Source organism: Dermacentor variabilis, chromosome 11 (genome assembly GCF_050947875.1).
Source record: "Dermacentor variabilis isolate Ectoservices chromosome 11, ASM5094787v1, whole genome shotgun sequence".
Lineage (NCBI taxonomy): Eukaryota > Metazoa > Arthropoda > Arachnida > Ixodida > Ixodidae > Dermacentor > Dermacentor variabilis.
Genome location: NC_134578.1, coordinates 72,602,929 through 72,619,620, shown reverse-complemented (window position 1 = coordinate 72,619,620; position 16,692 = coordinate 72,602,929).

Here is a 16,692-nt window from a genome sequence, read left to right as displayed (position 1 = left end):
GGTCGAGCAGGTGCTTGAGGATCTTCCACGTCTTGCCCGTGTTGATGTTGCCGTCCATGGCGTCGCATACCTCGTCCCAATCCTGATTGCATAACTGGGCGCAGTGTGCTTCGATGGTCTTGTTTAGTTCCGCGATTTTGCGCCTGAGATTTCTATTGTGTTTTTGCCCTTGCAGCCGTTTCTGGATGGATTTTTTGGCTTGTACGAGGTGCGCGAGCCTGCTGTCCATCCGCGGAGAGCGACCACCACCATTGTCGTCGTCTTCATGTTCGCGTCGAGCCTCCCAGTCGTCCCACTCCATTTCGGTCGTGGCCTTTTCTACGTCTCGTAGCAGCTCTCCGTTCCATTCCTCTATGTTTCTTATGGGTTCCTGTTCTTTTTCGTCTCTGATTTTGCGGAATTTGTCCCAGTCTACTAGCCGGAACTTATGTTTTATTCCCTTCGTGACGCGGGCCTCTCCTAGGGCTATGCTGAGTATCCTGTGATCGCTCCCCAGGTCCTCGAAGGTGTTCTCCCAGGTGATTCTCCCGGCTCTCCTGCATAGCGTTAGGTCTGGTGTGGTGTCCCTATGGGGGCCCGCACCCACTCTGGTGTGTGAGGCCGGCTCGTTGAGAAGGGTTAGGCCGGCCTTTTCTATGAGGTCGGCCAGATTTTTTCCCTTCTTGGACGAGTGTCCATATCCCCACTGCGTGTGTGGAGCGTTGAAGTCCCCTCCGATGACGAGCCTGTTGTCGCCGGCGATGGTCAACGTTTCGTTTATTAAATCTTCGAAATTGTGTGTTAGGCCCTTTTTGGACGGGCTGCTGTAGACGTTCAGGACGAAAGTGCTGCTCTCCTTCTTGCTGCGTGGCACCACTTCTATGAGGATGTGGCTAATGTCCGTAATTTTTCTCATAATTCTCGGGATCGCGACCAGTCCTTTTTTGACTAATGTGGTCACGACTGTGTCCCTCCCCGTCCCTTTTGTGCGTTGTTTGTGGGTGGCGTACCCGGCAATTTTGGCGTGGTCGAATGTTTCCTGGAAAATGATTACGTCGGGCTTTTGTCTTTTTGCGGTCAATTTAATGTGTTGTGTCATTGTTGCTTTTTTGTTTGAGAAGCTGCGGCAGTTCCACTGCCAGATGACGAGTCTTCCCTTTTTGGTGCCCGCCATCTTTACGAGAGCTTCTTCTCCAGCTCTGCGAGCCGCCTGTCGTACTTTAGGGCCTGCGCCTTCCTCTCTGCCTCGCTGTCACTAATGCGCGCCGCCAACATCTCGAACATTTTCTCCATTTTGTCAGAGAGTTTGTTGAGCATGTCCTCAAGGACGTCAGTTTTTTTTGTGTTAGGTCGGGGTCTCTTGACCTCCTGTACCGAAGCGACCTGTTCGTTGGTCTTGGTCTCCGGGATTTTACGCTTGGCGCCCAGTGGGTGTGCTACATCTGCTACCATATCCACTTCCTCCTCCATTGCTTCGGTGGATGGGGTGGAGACTGAAGCGAAGGCGGCTGACGGGGGCGACGATTGTGTCTGCATTTTGGTAAGTATTTCATTAAGTGTTTTCTGTAGTTCGTCAATTTTTTTGGCTGATTCGCTGTTTTGTTTTTTTTTGCCTTTTCTAGCTCCTGTTTCAGTAGCTGGTTTTCCATTCGATATTCCTTCACGCGTTCCTCTATGTGATCGTACCTGCCCCTATCGTTACTGGTATTGCCGGACCTTCCCGATTCGCGATTGGCCACTACGTCTGACCAGCTCACCTTTGCTGGTGTCGTCTGTTCTTGCTTCTTCCCGTTCGTTTCGGGCTTCGTCCCCCTCGAGGTGGATATGTATCCACTCCCGGTCCTGTCCCTGTTCCTGGACCTGGACCTCGAGCTCGGTCGTCCCCGCGCTCCCGGCCTTGATCTGGATCTGGATCTGTCCCTGGACCTCGAGATCGGTCGTCCCCGCGCTTCCGACCTGGACATGGATCTGGATCTGGACCTGGAGCTGGACTTGGATCTGGGCGCGGGAGATGGTTGTGTGTGGTTGCTGTCCCCGCCGTCAGGTTCTTGTGAGACGGCTACTCGCAAGAGTTCTTCCTCGTTTCTTCTCGCTGTCCATCTTCTTAGTTTTACCATGTACGGTGTCTTGTATTTAGCCCTGCAAGTCCGGTCCGCCGTGGGGTGAGCTTCTCCTCAGAGCTTGCATTTAGGTGTGCATTCGTGGTCTTTGGCCGGGTTTTTGCTACCGCACGCCGGGCACAGCTTGTCGTCCGGTCTGGGGCATACATCGGGTCTGTGCCCGAGCCTGCCGCACTCTTTGCAAAAGTCTATTTGTTTCCGATAGAGGGATACTCTCATCATGATGCTGTTGAAGTGCACGGTGCAGTATCACGGTGGTCGTGCTGCCCAGTCTCTTGGCGTACGCCAGGGAAGGGTTCCTTACGTTCACCAGTGCGTGCACGAGCTGGTCGTGTGTGTAATTGAGGGGAACGTTGCGGATTATCCCCTTGGCCATCTCTTCTGGTGCCGAGACGTACGCGTTGGTCGTGTGTTTCCTCCAATTGATTGTTATTTCCTTGATTTTGGCGACTTTAGTCGCCGTCGTCTCGTCAGGTGTGCTTACCACCAAGATGTTTTGCGTGTGGTTGGGGCAGATCGTGATGATTTCGTCGCTGCTCACTCCTGCTTCATTGCGTATCGCCTCGTCTAGGCTGGCGCTGCACGTGTTTCTGATGTTCAGCCCGTCTCTCGGTCTTACGATTATCTTGATGTCGTCTCTAGGTAGCCTGGGCATCTTGCTTGCTCGTAGAATCTTGTTCACTATGCTCTTCCCGCCTTTGCGCGTCGGGCTTCTCCAGCGGGTGCCTCGCTTGTCTGCCTCTTGGGTAGCGTTCGCGCGGCCCTTTCTTTTGTGCGTAACTTCGATCCATCCATCCGCGTCGCCGTCCTCGGCGCGGCTCGCGGGATCATCTCTGTCTTCTCTCGACTTGGTATTCAGGGTTTCCCCCACTTCTGCCTCGTCTACCTCCATTTCGGAAGTGCTTCCGAACCTCTGGCTTACACTGCGACACCGTTTTCCGCCCTACCGGCCCCCGGTATAGGCCTAGTCGGCGTTAAGCTTAGCTGGGCTTCTCACTTCGAAAAATCCTCGAAAATGGTCGCTTACCCCGGGTCTCGGTGTCCCTGGGTTCGGGTCGATTTGCTCTATCCGATGGTGGTCGGTTTTCAGGTATTCGACTCGATAATTCAGCGGAAAACATTCATTAAGGCAGAGCCGTCGCGAAGTGCGTCCGCTGCGCTAGCACTTCTTCTTCTTCCCCCCTATGTTTACGTCCTGGAATGAAAAACAAAGTAGGAACCCCATTAGAAAGTGTGTCAGCCCCACTTGCGTGTCTCTGCTCTCGGTAATATATATATATTCCTGCGTCGATTTATTGCAGCAAGCTTTGAGAAAAGCTATTGGCAGGACGCTTCGCCTTCCTCGCGTGGTTAAATTATGCACGGTCTCTCCACACAAATTAAGCGTGTGTGATGTGAGTGCGCAATGAGCATTGATCTCTGTTTACCCACTAACTAACGTGAAAGATATACGGTAGGCGCTGCTGTGCGGCGCGCCAAGGGAACGTTCTTCGAAGTCGCGCGGTGCATCACCTCGCAGTCCGCTTATAGCTTTCAGGCGTGTTCAATTGTGTCGCGGGCATTTCTGAAGTAATGCTTGTCCAATAACCTTGATGAGTGTTATGGACGACGACGCCATTCTCGCCGACAGGGATAAATACGTCAACACTCGCCCTTTCACTTTATTTTGCAAAGGCAGTTGGAAGTAAGGATGAATAAAGCCTTGCGGGTATCCGCATTTTTTGCTTTGTTTCCTGTTTCTATAGTGTTGCGTTTCGCCTGCGACACGCGGTTTTGCCGGCGCGACTGCGGCGGGGCGGCAGACATTTTGGCCCGTTCGGCGTCGCCGCAACGCTCCCCGCCAGGCGTTTCCAGGCATGTTCCGATGCCACGTGTCTTCATGTGCGTGTGTGAGTGTATGTGCCATTGTGCCCGAACCAGGCGATGCGACAGCAGGGGTCACCCTCTCCTTCCAGTCATTGTGCCCGAACCAGGCGCTGCGACAGCAGGGGTCACCCTCTCCTTCCAGTCATTGTGCCCGAACCAGGCGCTGCGACAGCAGGGGTCACCCTCTCCTTCCAGTCATTGTGCCCGAACCAGGCGCTGCGACAGCAGGGGTCACCCTCTCCTCCCAGTCTTTGTGCCCGACCGGCGGCGCTACGACAGTGTGCGTCACCATTAGCCCATTGTACAATCACGTGCTCGTCTATTGAGGGGTTCCTTCTTGCCCTCAACTGCGAGAGTATAAAAACAGCTGCCCCCGGACGCCAAAAGGAGGGCTCCGATTTCTTCTGTTGAGTAAAGTGCTCTCCCGTCTCTCTACTTCGGTCAACCTGACCGCCAACTCTTTGCGATGTTAAAATAAACAAGTTGTTTTGTTGTTACCAATCGACTCATGCTTTGCCGGGACCTTCGGATGCTTCCAGTTGTACCCCAGGCCGCCAGGCCAACGCTACCCTTGGGGCTTGCGACCCAGGTACAACCACGGGCGTCAGCGCCGAGTTCCCAACAACCGATGCCATCGGTGGGATCCAAACAACTGGTTGGCAGCGGTGAGATCGCCTCCGACTTCAAACAACTGTCTGCCAGCGGTGAGATCGCGACAACGGAGGCCAGCAGCGAAGAGATGCAGTTGACTGTATGCTGAGCAGCTCAACGACGATCCGGGAGCAGTGCAACGAGCCCTGTGTGACGACTGGTTGCCTGCAGCGGAACGACTGCGCTGGACTCTTGGCTGCGAGGTTTGGTGAGTGCGGGACTTTCTTCTTCTGAGCTTTGCCAGGCTTTTGTTAGTGTCAGAAACAGAGCTGGTAATTGTGGTTGTCGTTGCTGCCGGGTTAGTTTGCGGCAAGACAATAGTAAGCAGTAGAGAAAGCAGCATTCAGAGCAGCCATGGATTTGAAGTCGTTGCGCAAACCGAAATTGTTGGAGCTTGCAAGAGAGTTGGGTCTGGATGTCTCAGACAAACTAAGAAAACCTGAACTGCTAAAGGCTATTTTTGAGTTAGAGGCTGAGGATGACGAGCTGTCGGAATGCCTTGAGACCATTGAAGAGAGGGAGACTGCAAAAAGACAGGAGCGTGAACGTAAAGAACAGAAAGAGCGAGAGCAACAAGAGCGTGACCGTCAACACGCTTTGGAAATGAAGCGTCTCGAGATAGAGATAGAACGCGCTCGTAATGGAAGTCAGGCACACGGTGCAGGAGAACGCGTATTGTTCAAAATGACTGACCTGATGCGGCCGTTTAAGCTTGGAGAGGACATTGGTTTGTTCCTGGTTAACTTTGAGCGAACGTGCGAGAAGCAGGGGTTCTCTCGGGAAACGTGGCCACAGCGCTTGCTCACTTTGTTACCCGGCGAGGCGGCCGACGTAGTCGCTCGCTTGGATAGAGAGGAGGCAGAGGATTTCGACAAAGTGAAATCGAGTCTGCTAAAAAAGTACCGGCTGTCTGCGGAGGCGTTCCGTCGGAAGTTTCGGGAAAATGAGAAAGGCAGAAGTGAGTCATATACAGAGTTTGCGTATAGGCTTATGTCAAACATGCAGGAGTGGCTCAAAGAAGAGAAAGCGTTTGGTGAGCACGATAAAGTTCTGCAGTGCTTCGGGCTAGAACAGTTTTATAGTCGGTTACCGGAGAACGTGCGATACTGGGTCTTGGATAGGCCAGACGTTTGTACGGTGGCTAAAGCCGCTGAGCTAGCCGAGGAGTTTGTGACGCGTCGGGCTCGCGGAGCTAAGGACGGTAAAAAGGGTGAATTTGGCTCGAAGTTTGAGAGGCCGAAGTTCACGCCCATGAGATTAAAGGGGGACACGCGTAGTGAGGATGCGAGTGAAAGCAGTCCGACCAAACGTAAAGAGACGGCGGCAGCCAAACGCAGAAAGCGGTTCGAGATGAGGCGAGCGCGCTTGTGTTATACGTGCCAGAAGCCGGGTCACTTTTCGGCGCAGTGTCCGGAAACAACACCAAAAGTTGTGTTTTTTTCAATAGGCAGCACTGACGAGAACATGAAGCTTCTCGAGCCTTACATGCGAGACCTCCTCGTGAACGGGAAAGAGTGCCGAGTGCTTCGCGATTCCGCCGCTACAATGGATGTAGTTCACCCGTCTTACGTAGAACCCCATATGTTCACGGGCGAGTGCGCATGGATCAAGCAAGCCGTGGAAGCTCATAGCGTATGTCTGCCAGTAGCAAAGGTGCTTATTGAAGGACCTTTCGGAGCGCTTGAGACGGAGGCGGCAGTGTCATCTATGCTGCCCCCCCAGTACCCGTACCTATTTTCAAACAGGTCCGATCACCTCCTGCGCGAGAAGGGGCTTTTGTTTGGTGAAGCTAGTGTTCAGGCCTTAACCAGATCGAAGGTTCGGGAGCTCGCTGCAAAGGCGGTAGTTGCGGGGCCGACGTTATCAAACAACGAAAAAGGGTCAGAGGCGCAGCAAGCTGATATTCAGAGCACGCCCGAACTGAATCAAATTGAGTCTGTAGCGTTGAAGGCGCCAGATACTGGAGAGGAAACGCCCGACACGGGAAAGCTAGAAGAGCTATCTACTGATTTGCTCATCGCGCCTACGTCCGACGGACTTAATAGGTTGCTAAAAGTCAGCCGGTCGGCTTTGATAGCCGAGCAAAAAAAGGATGGCAGCCTGGAAAACATACGCTGCAATGTCAAGGAAGGTATCGCCAGGAAAAATGCGCGTTTTGTGGAAAGAGGTGGAGTCCTGTACCGGAAGTATCTAGACCGCAGAGGAGTGGAGTTCGATCAGCTGATCGTGCCTCAATGCTATCGTCAGGATCTGTTGCGCTTGACGCATGGGGGTTCGTGGTCCGGACACCTAGGAGTTAAGAAAACTAAGGACCGTCTCTTGCAAGAGTACTATTGGCCAGGGTGTTTTCGGGACGCAGACCATTTCGTAAGGTCATGTGACACCTGTCAGCGGGTGGGCAAACCAGGGGACAAATCGAGGGCGCCGTTGAAATTGGTACCTATCATTACGGAGCCTTTTAGACGGCTCGTTATTGATACAGTGGGACCTCTGCCGGTAACAGCCACGGGGTACAGACACATTTTGACTGTGATCTGCCCAGCGACAAAGTTGCCTGAAGCAGTGCCGCTTAAAGAACTCAGCTCAGTTGAGATAGTCAATGCACTACTGTCCATATTTGCGCGAGTTGGTTTTCCTGCGGAAATCCAATCAGATCAGGGCACAGTGTTTACTAGCGCTTTGACGACAACTTTTCTCGAAAGGTGTGGGGTAAAGCTGCTACACAGCTCAGTGTACCACCCACAGTCGAATTCCGTTGAGAAGCTCCACTCCGTCATGAAGCGCGTGTTGAGAGCGTTGTGTTTTGAACATCGAACTGACTGGGAGCTGTGTCTGCCTGGGGTGATGTTTGCTTTAAGGACCGCGCCGCATGCGGCTACGGGGTTTTCGCCAGCTGAACTGGTGTACGGTCGCTCGCTTCGATCTCCGCTTCGCATGCTTCGAGAATCGTGGGAAGGTAGGGGCGACGACCCAGTCGTGGTGGAGTACGTACTTAAGCTCCTCGAACGCTTAAGAAGGGCACAGGAGTTGTCAGGTGAAGCAATGGCAAAGGCCCAGCAGAAGGCCAAGGTTTATTATGATCGGACAGCCAGGGCCCGTCGTTTTGAGGTGGGCGATGAGGTCATGATATTGCGCACATCGCTAAACAACAAACTAGACGTGCAGTGGGAGGGCCCAGCACGAATTGTTCAGAAACTGTCGGACGTTAACTACGTGGTAAGTCTGCCAGGAAAGCGGAAAGCACAGCATGTTTACCACTGTAATCTGCTCAAACCTTATAGACAAAGGGAAGCAGTGGTGTGCATGATGGTAAACGTTCCTGAAGAGCTTCCGGTCGAGCTTCCGGGACTAGGCTCAGTGACGAACAAGGAAGACACCGGTCAAGTCATTAGTGACCTTATCAGTAAAGCACCGCTGTCGCCCGAGCAGAAAACCGAACTACACCGGCTATTACAAGAGTTTCAAGGTCTGTTCTCTGAGAGGCCTGGTAGGACTTCTGTACTTACTCATGATATAGAACTTACCTCCCCAGAGCCAGTACGATCCAAGGCGTATCGGGTGTCACCCCGCCAGAGCGATATTATGGAGGCTGAGGTAAAGAAAATGCTACAGCTCGGTGTTATTGAGGCAGGTGAGAGTGATTATACCTCCCCTTTGATTTTAGTTGAGGTACCGGGCAAGGAACCTCGTCCTTGCGTCGACTACCGCAGGCTTAATTCCATCACTAAGGATCAAATTTATCCGATCCCTAACATCGAGGAGCGCCTTGAGAAAGTTAGTAGCGCTCAGTTTATTTCCACCCTAGATCTTGTCAGGGGTTATTGGCAGGTTCCACTTACAGAAGAGGCTAGTAGGTATGCGGCGTTCATTTCACCAATGGGAACATTCCGTCCTAAAGTGTTGAGTTTTGGTTTGAAGAACGCGCCATACTGTTTTTCAAGCCTCATGGATAAAGTGTTGCGGGGACAGCAAGAATTCGCTTTACCGTATCTAGACGACGTAGCGATATTCTCCGCATCCTGGTCTGAGCATATGGCACACTTGCGGGCAGTGCTAACCCGCCTGCGCGAAGCGGGCTTGACAGTCAAGGCTCCTAAGTGCCAGTTAGCACAGGCCGAGGTTGTCTACCTCGGTCACGTGATTGGTCAGGGTCGTCGCCGCCCCTCTGAAATAAAAGTGGCCGCTGTGCGAGACTTCCCGCAACCGCGCACGAAGACCGATATTCGGTCGTTCTTAGGTGTCGCCGGCTACTATCAGAGGTACATCCCCAGGTACTCTGATATCGCGGCTCCCCTGACGGATGCTCTAAGAAAGTCAGAGCCTCAAACAGTCGTCTGGGACGAGACAAAGGAAAGAGCTTTTAGCGCCCTAAAGAGTGCCCTAACAAACCAGCCTGTGCTACGATCGCCAGACTATACAAAAGGGTTCATTGTTCAGTGCGATGCTAGTGAGCGAGGCATGGGCGTTGTACTGTGCCAACGGGAAAAGGGAGAAGTAGAACACCCCGTCCTGTATGCTAGTCGTAAGCTGACCAGTCGTGAGCAGGCGTATAGCGCCACCGAGAAAGAGTGTGCATGTCTCGTGTGGGCCGTTCAGAAATTGTCATGCTATCTAGCCGGCTCGAGGTTTATCATTGAGACGGATCACTGCCCTCTCCAATGGCTGCAGACCATCTCTGCCAAAAATGGCCGCCTCCTGCGCTGGAGCCTCGCTTTACAACAATATTCCTTTGAGGTGCGTTACAAAAAGGGGAGTCTCAACGGTAACGCCGATGGCTTAAGTCGAAGCCCCTAACGTAGGAATCAGCCTCAAAATTGTTGGTTACTGATGTTTTTCTTCCTGAGGCAGGATTTTTTTTTAACATATTGCTTTTGTTTAGTGTTTCAAAGTGATGATATGCTTTCTAGTGCAATTTTCCAATTTGTGGACGCGTTCTGAGTGATGCTAGACTACTGTAAGGAACTAGGCAGTGGTATAAAAAGGGGAAAGAGCCTGGCAGGGCTTAGTGAGGGTTGTGCCGTGCTTGCTGACTGAGCGGTTGAGTTTCAGCGTAGTTCTAACGCTTGCCGGGAACGAGAACAAAAATGTGAACTCTCCCGAAGTCACTTTGCAGTGTCCCGTGCGAACCTGAACGAGAGAACGAGGCCTTCTCTGTGCGCTGCGCTCAAGAAACGTCGAGGGACGCCCGACTTCGGTTATGAGCATCATCGAGCGACATCCCTCCGGACAGCGGATGCAGTCCCCTGTCCATCGGGATCTCCTTCCCCCGGCGGGGCGGTCTGTTGCGTTTCGCCTGCGACACGCGGTTTTGCCGGCGCGACTGCGGCGGGGCGGCAGACATTTTGGCCCGTTCGGCGTCGCCGCAACGCTCCCCGCCAGGCGTTTCCAGGCGTTTCCAGGCATGTTCCGATGCCACGTGTCTTCATGTGCGTGTGTGAGTGTATGTGCCATTGTGCCCGAACCAGGCGATGCGACAGCAGGGGTCACCCTCTCCTTCCAGTCATTGTGCCCGAACCAGGCGCTGCGACAGCAGGGGTCACCCTCTCCTTCCAGTCATTGTGCCCGAACCAGGCGCTGCGACAGCAGGGGTCACCCTCTCCTTCCAGTCATTGTGCCCGAACCAGGCGCTGCGACAGCAGGGGTCACCCTCTCCTCCCAGTCTTTGTGCCCGACCGGCGGCGCTACGACAGTGTGCGTCACCATTAGCCCATTGTACAATCACGTGCTCGTCTATTGAGGGGTTCCTTCTTGCCCTCAACTGCGAGAGTATAAAAACAGCTGCCCCCGGACGCCAAAAGGAGGGCTCCGATTTCTTCTGTTGAGTAAAGTGCTCTCCCGTCTCTCTACTTCGGTCAACCTGACCGCCAACTCTTTGCGATGTTAAAATAAACAAGTTGTTTTGTTGTTACCAATCGACTCATGCTTTGCCGGGACCTTCGGATGCTTCCAGTTGTACCCCAGGCCGCCAGGCCAACGCTACCCTTGGGGCTTGCGACCCAGGTACAACCACGGGCGTCAGCGCCGAGTTCCCAACAACCGATGCCATCGGTGGGATCCAAACAATAGCAACCATTGTTGTTGGTATAGTAAGTTCTGTGGTAAGTAATTTTTCTCTTTTTGTGAGAGACGGAAAACCCTCTTGCTACATATTCGTGGTCGCGTTAATTTACGTGCAAATACGGTAATTACTCTCCATTTTAGGACACAACATTGCCGAGCTGGTTCACAGAAGGTGCCGCAAGCTGTGTGTGTGGCATCCTGAACAACTTGATAATTATGCACTGAAGCCAAAGCTTGCGTCATGAACTTTACTGTGGACGTTCTATTATATTTCACATGTGATCAGAAAATTTGATGCCACTCATCCATCCCGTCTAGAACCTATTGTAAAACACGTGACAACTGAAACATCAGTCAGAATTGCTACACAGACATAAGAAGTGCAGAAAACATTTATAATTGACACCTGGGGTGCGATCGGAGATGGTTGTTCGGCGCGTTCGTTCGGTTACCGGCGCGCGCGATTGGCCTACTCCGCGCCGACGTCGCCAGCCGCGGGGCGCCGCCCCGTTTTTGGTGACGTCAAAATGACGACACGCTCCTGTCAATCATCCGCCCACCGAGCATTTCGTCCGAACGCGACGGGAGTTGAGAAGTTTGGAGCGATCATACGGCTTCGCATGGCGCGTCTGGTGGATTGGATTGGATCCAACAGGCGGCCTTTTCGGCTGCGGAATGGCACGTTTGAATCCAATTCATAGTTTAATTCTAGAAAATGGCGCTTCCGTTGGAAACTTAGGTTGTTGCGCTGGCTTTTCTAGAGGAAGGAGGAGAGCGGGTGGCGGTGCGAAACGCGTTTGAAGAGATGGCAGAAAGTGAATTCCGGCGTCGTTTTTGTTTCTCGAAACAAATATTTCGTTGGTTGTACAGAGAAATCGACAAGACCATCGGTGCCAGTGAGCCACTGGGATATTGTCGCTGCCTCTTGAAAAGTGCGCCACTCTTCCCGTCGTTTTTTTTTTCTTTTTCCTTCTCGCTGTGCGCGACACCACCTAGGGACGACGCAAAGAACCTAATAGTTATAAATTGCAGTAGTCACACGTACTACTATTTGAAAACGTGTTTGGGCTTGAGAAGAAAAAATACATTTTTTTAGATAAAGATTTAATTCAATTGGAAGATGAGAAACATTTGGCTTTGTAGTATACTGTTTGCAAGCAGACGACAAACGACGGAGATAAACTTCCGGGGAGGTCACCGCTTCCTGATTGGCTGCTCTCTCCGCCCCGCTGTCACAAATTTTGCATACTGCAACTTTGTGACGTTGCAGCAACTGTACAGAACGCGTATCGAACAAAATATCTCCGATCGCGCCCCTGAACTTTTTACAATGCATAATGGTTCACTATACAAGCTTATTTTGTAACTCAGGTTCTGCGTTCTTTAATATTTAAATAACACAATCTTGACAGCAGTGTTCACGCTTCTTTCTTTGCAATTCGCTCGTTCAGTATTCTTACTGATGTACTAGTGTACCCAAAACCTTAGATATAGATCTTAACTCTGCAGTATTCTTGTAAAAGGACTCACGCTCTTGTGATCAATAGCATATCTTGGTGTTCCAGTGTGTGCAAATTACTGAGCAGGAAATCTACGAAACATAAAGACGCGTACGAAAGAGAAGTGGCCAGAACGAACACCGCACTCACAACTCTTCCCTTGTAACTACAGCGCTCGTCCTGCCCACGTGTCCTCCTGCGTACGCGTTTGTCTCGCAGGTTTTCCCCATTAAAACACAGTCGCTGCGCGTAACGTACACGGTGCAAAACAATTATGTTACAAGTAAAAACGTTACACCCAGCATCATCTTTACGCGACTGGTGCAGCTATGATCTACTGAGGTGTCGCACAGCCCTCAGTAAGCATGTCATAATCAGTTAAACGGTGTTTAAACAGCATACAACCAGTTAACACGACGGACATACTCTGTGCTCTGCAACAGCCGTGCTACGGTGGTTCCGGCTTCATGCCTCTACCAAGATGGCGGCGGTCGGCTTCACTTTTGGAAAGCCAGCCCCACTCCAAACGTTTAAGTATATAACCTCCTTGGTTCCGGCCGACGGAGCTCGTTTCAGAGCGTTGCAAACATTTATTGGGCTGTTTTAAACTAATACGACTGTTTGCTTGTGTAGAAACTTATAAAAGCAGCTCAGCAATCTATTTCTCAAAGGCAGCGTTTACAGTTCCGGCGGCCGGAGCTCGGTGGAGAGCGCTGCAAACATTGAACAGGCAGTTAGCAACCAAGGAGTGGCAGTTCAGGTGGATAACCAAAGTATAAACGCGTAAAATCAGGATGGAACATCTTATTAAGATTCAAGAGACATATTCGCTCCGGTGCAGCAAGAATGTAACAAGTGCTTGGTGATTACAGGTTTTACAGTGGAGCTGCTAGAACCTCGCTGGGTTTCGCATTGCGTGCGTAGCTTCGCCGAGCTGGGGGAGAGAGCTGAGAGAGAGTGAAAGTAGAGTATAAAAATAGCATTGCGCAGCACAGTGATGCGGCGTCGGTGAGTGGAGCCTAGCGGGGGAGAAGGAGCAGCGCGCACGTGAGCGAGGAACGCGGCCCTGATGTGTGCCCTCTCCTGTGGCGTGCAAGGCACGGGGGTCAGGCGAGGGAGGGGCGTTCTTCTACGGCGGCAGCTGGGTTGCCTCGATGTCCTCCTCGCCCTCCGCTCCGTACAGAGTGGAGACAACCGCGGCGTTTACTGCGGCGTTCACCACGCGAATCACGGACGCCGTAGGGAGGCGTGGCCGGCACTCGTGTGTCTTTGTGTGGTTTGGTACTACTTTACTGGCCTTCCCCCAGCTCCAACGGTCACTGGTATTTGCTATAGCAGAGCCACGCATAATTTTTAGCTGCACCAAATTTTTAAAAATTGCCTGTTTTCAGGTAGCAAAATTTCAACCAATGATTTATATTACTTGAAGAGGCGGGCATTACTTCTGCGAGGAATCAGAATGCCTAATTAAATATTTACATAATTACGCTTATCAACTTTCCAATTCTTTACTTCACGGCACACATTTCAATCTACTAATTGCATCTGTGAGTATGCAAGGCGTATAGACTTAGTACCAGATGTGTAGGGCCGCAGAATTGTAGGCTGCAGCTTTAGCAACTTCCTACGTAATAATTGCACGAATGTGTGGGCTAAAAAATTTAATTCGCTAAATGGCTTCTGTGTTGTCAGTATGTATGCAGTGTTCCCTTTATCAGTTTTATATCATTTGTATTATTTCTGTACCAGTTTTGCTGTGTTGAATAAAAACGCTGTCTACCAGTTCTAGCTAACCCTCTCTCTATCATTTTCTTGTGGTGTGACTTGATGTCAGAAAAACCGTGTGTTGTTTCAGCTACACGGAATTTTATAAAATGGTTAATTTTCGGAGGTTATTCTACGATGTTCCATCAAGTGTCTTCGTGACCACTAGGAACTCGGTATCGCGCAAAATATGGCCGATAGTTAGTAAGAATATCCTAAATAACTGCTTAACTAGCAATTATAGAGGGAACGTTGCAATTCGGGAATTGAGGACCCAGAATGATATTAACTCAATAAAAACTTCCCTAAACAAAGTCGTCTTGGATGCCAAAGCCTGCAGTACTTTGGCAATGCATGTGGGTGGCCCCTATGGCATTACCAAAAGAAATATGAAATAGTGCCCCAGTGACGTCGATAGCTCCATCCTCTCCATTGCGAGTGCTGACCAACAGTAGCGCAAGCTTTTTTTTTAGCACGGGTTTCATCGCGGCTTTCTCTCTCTCTCTCTCTTTTTTATGATGACGCCAAGAATCGACGCGAAGCGTGTTCTATTCCGCTCCCAATCTTGTGGCGGTACCGCAGCTCGGATAATCACGTTTGCCAATAGCAGCAAATAAAAAAAAGGCTTTATGGATCAGAATGAAGAGAACCCGTAATTGTCACAGCATTGGCGTCCGCGCAGCAGGGAAGTAGGTGGCGTTTTATCATAGGGTGGGTAGATCAGCTGCCCTCAGCCAAAATACTGCACGCCGTAGTACCTACGACGATTTTTGTGAAGTTGTTGGGAAACATATGATTGTTGGGCTTCAAGCTTGCAAATGCAATATTGCCCCTAAAATCGCCAATAAAATGTTTATTAAAATATTTTTATTACTTGTGAGCCATATTTTCCACGGTGCTGCATCTGTATTGGCTGCCGAGGCTTATAGTCTGATAGTACATGTGCAAATGCGCTTATCACACGTTATCACTGCGGCACCCTGTGTTATTTGGTGCAGAAAATAAAACGCCGTATATACTTGCTACATTCGCGATATTAAAGTGGAAGTTGGGCGAGTTGGTATACATTCATAATGGTAACAGCGCGAACAAAAACGACGACGGAGTGAATGGACACACGACGAGCGCTGACTCCCAACTAAGTTTACTGAAACCCACATCAGGAATGTAAGCGACACAGGCGATCACATGGTCAATCGAGAAACGCACAACCAGGCCACGTGGATACAGGGCGTCTGGTACCGTATCGAGCTATCTAGGGAAATTAATTCCGGCTGAGAATGCGCGATCGAAAGCTGACTAATGCACCACGTGCACTTTCGCTCAATGTGGGCTGCGTCCACGACTAATCTGGTGAATATATCAGAATGCTTAAACAAAATTGTCTCTTTGTGCAGAACCAGGCCACGTGTATCCACGTGGCCTGGTTGTGCGTTCCTCGATTGACCATGTGATTGCCTTTGTCGCTTATATTCCTGGTGTGTGTTTCAGAAAACCTATTTGTGAGTCAGCGCTCGTCCTGTGTCCTTTCACTCCGTCGTGGTTTTTGTTCGCGCTGTTACCATTATGAATGCATTCGCGGTCTCTGAGAACGAAAGTGAAAGGGGGGTCCCCAGGTGATATGCGCGGTATCTAAGGCGGCTGCTTCGGTTGCTTTTTATGAGCTTGTTCTTTATTGAAACGTACCCGCCGTGGTTGCTCAGTGGCTATGGTGTTAGGCTGCTGAGCACGAGGTCGCGGGATCGAATCCCGGCCACGGCGGCCGCATTTCGATGGGGGCGAAATGCGAAAACACCCGTGTGCTTAGATTTAGGTGCACGTTAAAGAACCCCAGGTGGTCAAAATTTCCGGAGTCCTCCACTACGGCGTGCCTCATAATCAGAAAGTGGTTTTGGCACGTAAAACCCCAAATATTATTATTATTTATTGAAACGTATGCAGTTCTGTATGTTGTAAGCATGATAGCAAAAAATGTATGCACAATTCGCTGCACTTTGCTGTGTGCTTGTAGCCTCTGCCTTACGGAGCTGTGTGAGCTATTGTATATTTTGCTTGCTTATGGGTGTATGAGCCACTGATGATAATAGTTTTTTGTTGACGCGGAACCAAAATACACGGAACCCTAGCCCATATGCAGCTTCGCTGTAAAAAAAAAAAAGCGAGAGAGAGAAGGAGGGGGGAGTTGCTTACTATGCGTTTCCTAGAGAAGCAAGTCATAATATTTTCAGAATGCTTTTCTTTCGCGCAGCGTCGTAGACGCTTCGATCAAGTGCCAGAAATGAGAAGCTCTTCGATGACAGGTAGCCCTGGTGGGGAGCAACACTGCCTCCAAGTTTTACGCACGCGCTCGTGCCATCTTCATCTGTGTGTGGAATTTTAGCGCTGACCCCCGTCAGCAGTTAACACGATCCGAAATGTGGTAGAGGAGCGCCATGAGTGGCGGATGGTCAGAAAATTTCGGACTCCGGTTATGTTTTTGACAGCTAACATTGACTTGTTCCTACTCCTCACTACGCACTAGTCTAGCTACCTGGCAAATTTGCTTTCGAAATTTTAAAGCTAATAGCTATCTTTGGACCATTCGCGCCTTCTCAGGGTGGTCGGACTTTCACCGTAACGCTGTTACAATCGGCCTGCAGGGGTACCGACCCGCCAAATTTTCCCAGCCCTCTGCGACGAGTCCTTTGGGAGAGCCAACAACGCGCCTCCTGTGTACAGCCCAGCGGCGCCAGCGAGTCTAGCCTCGTTCGGCA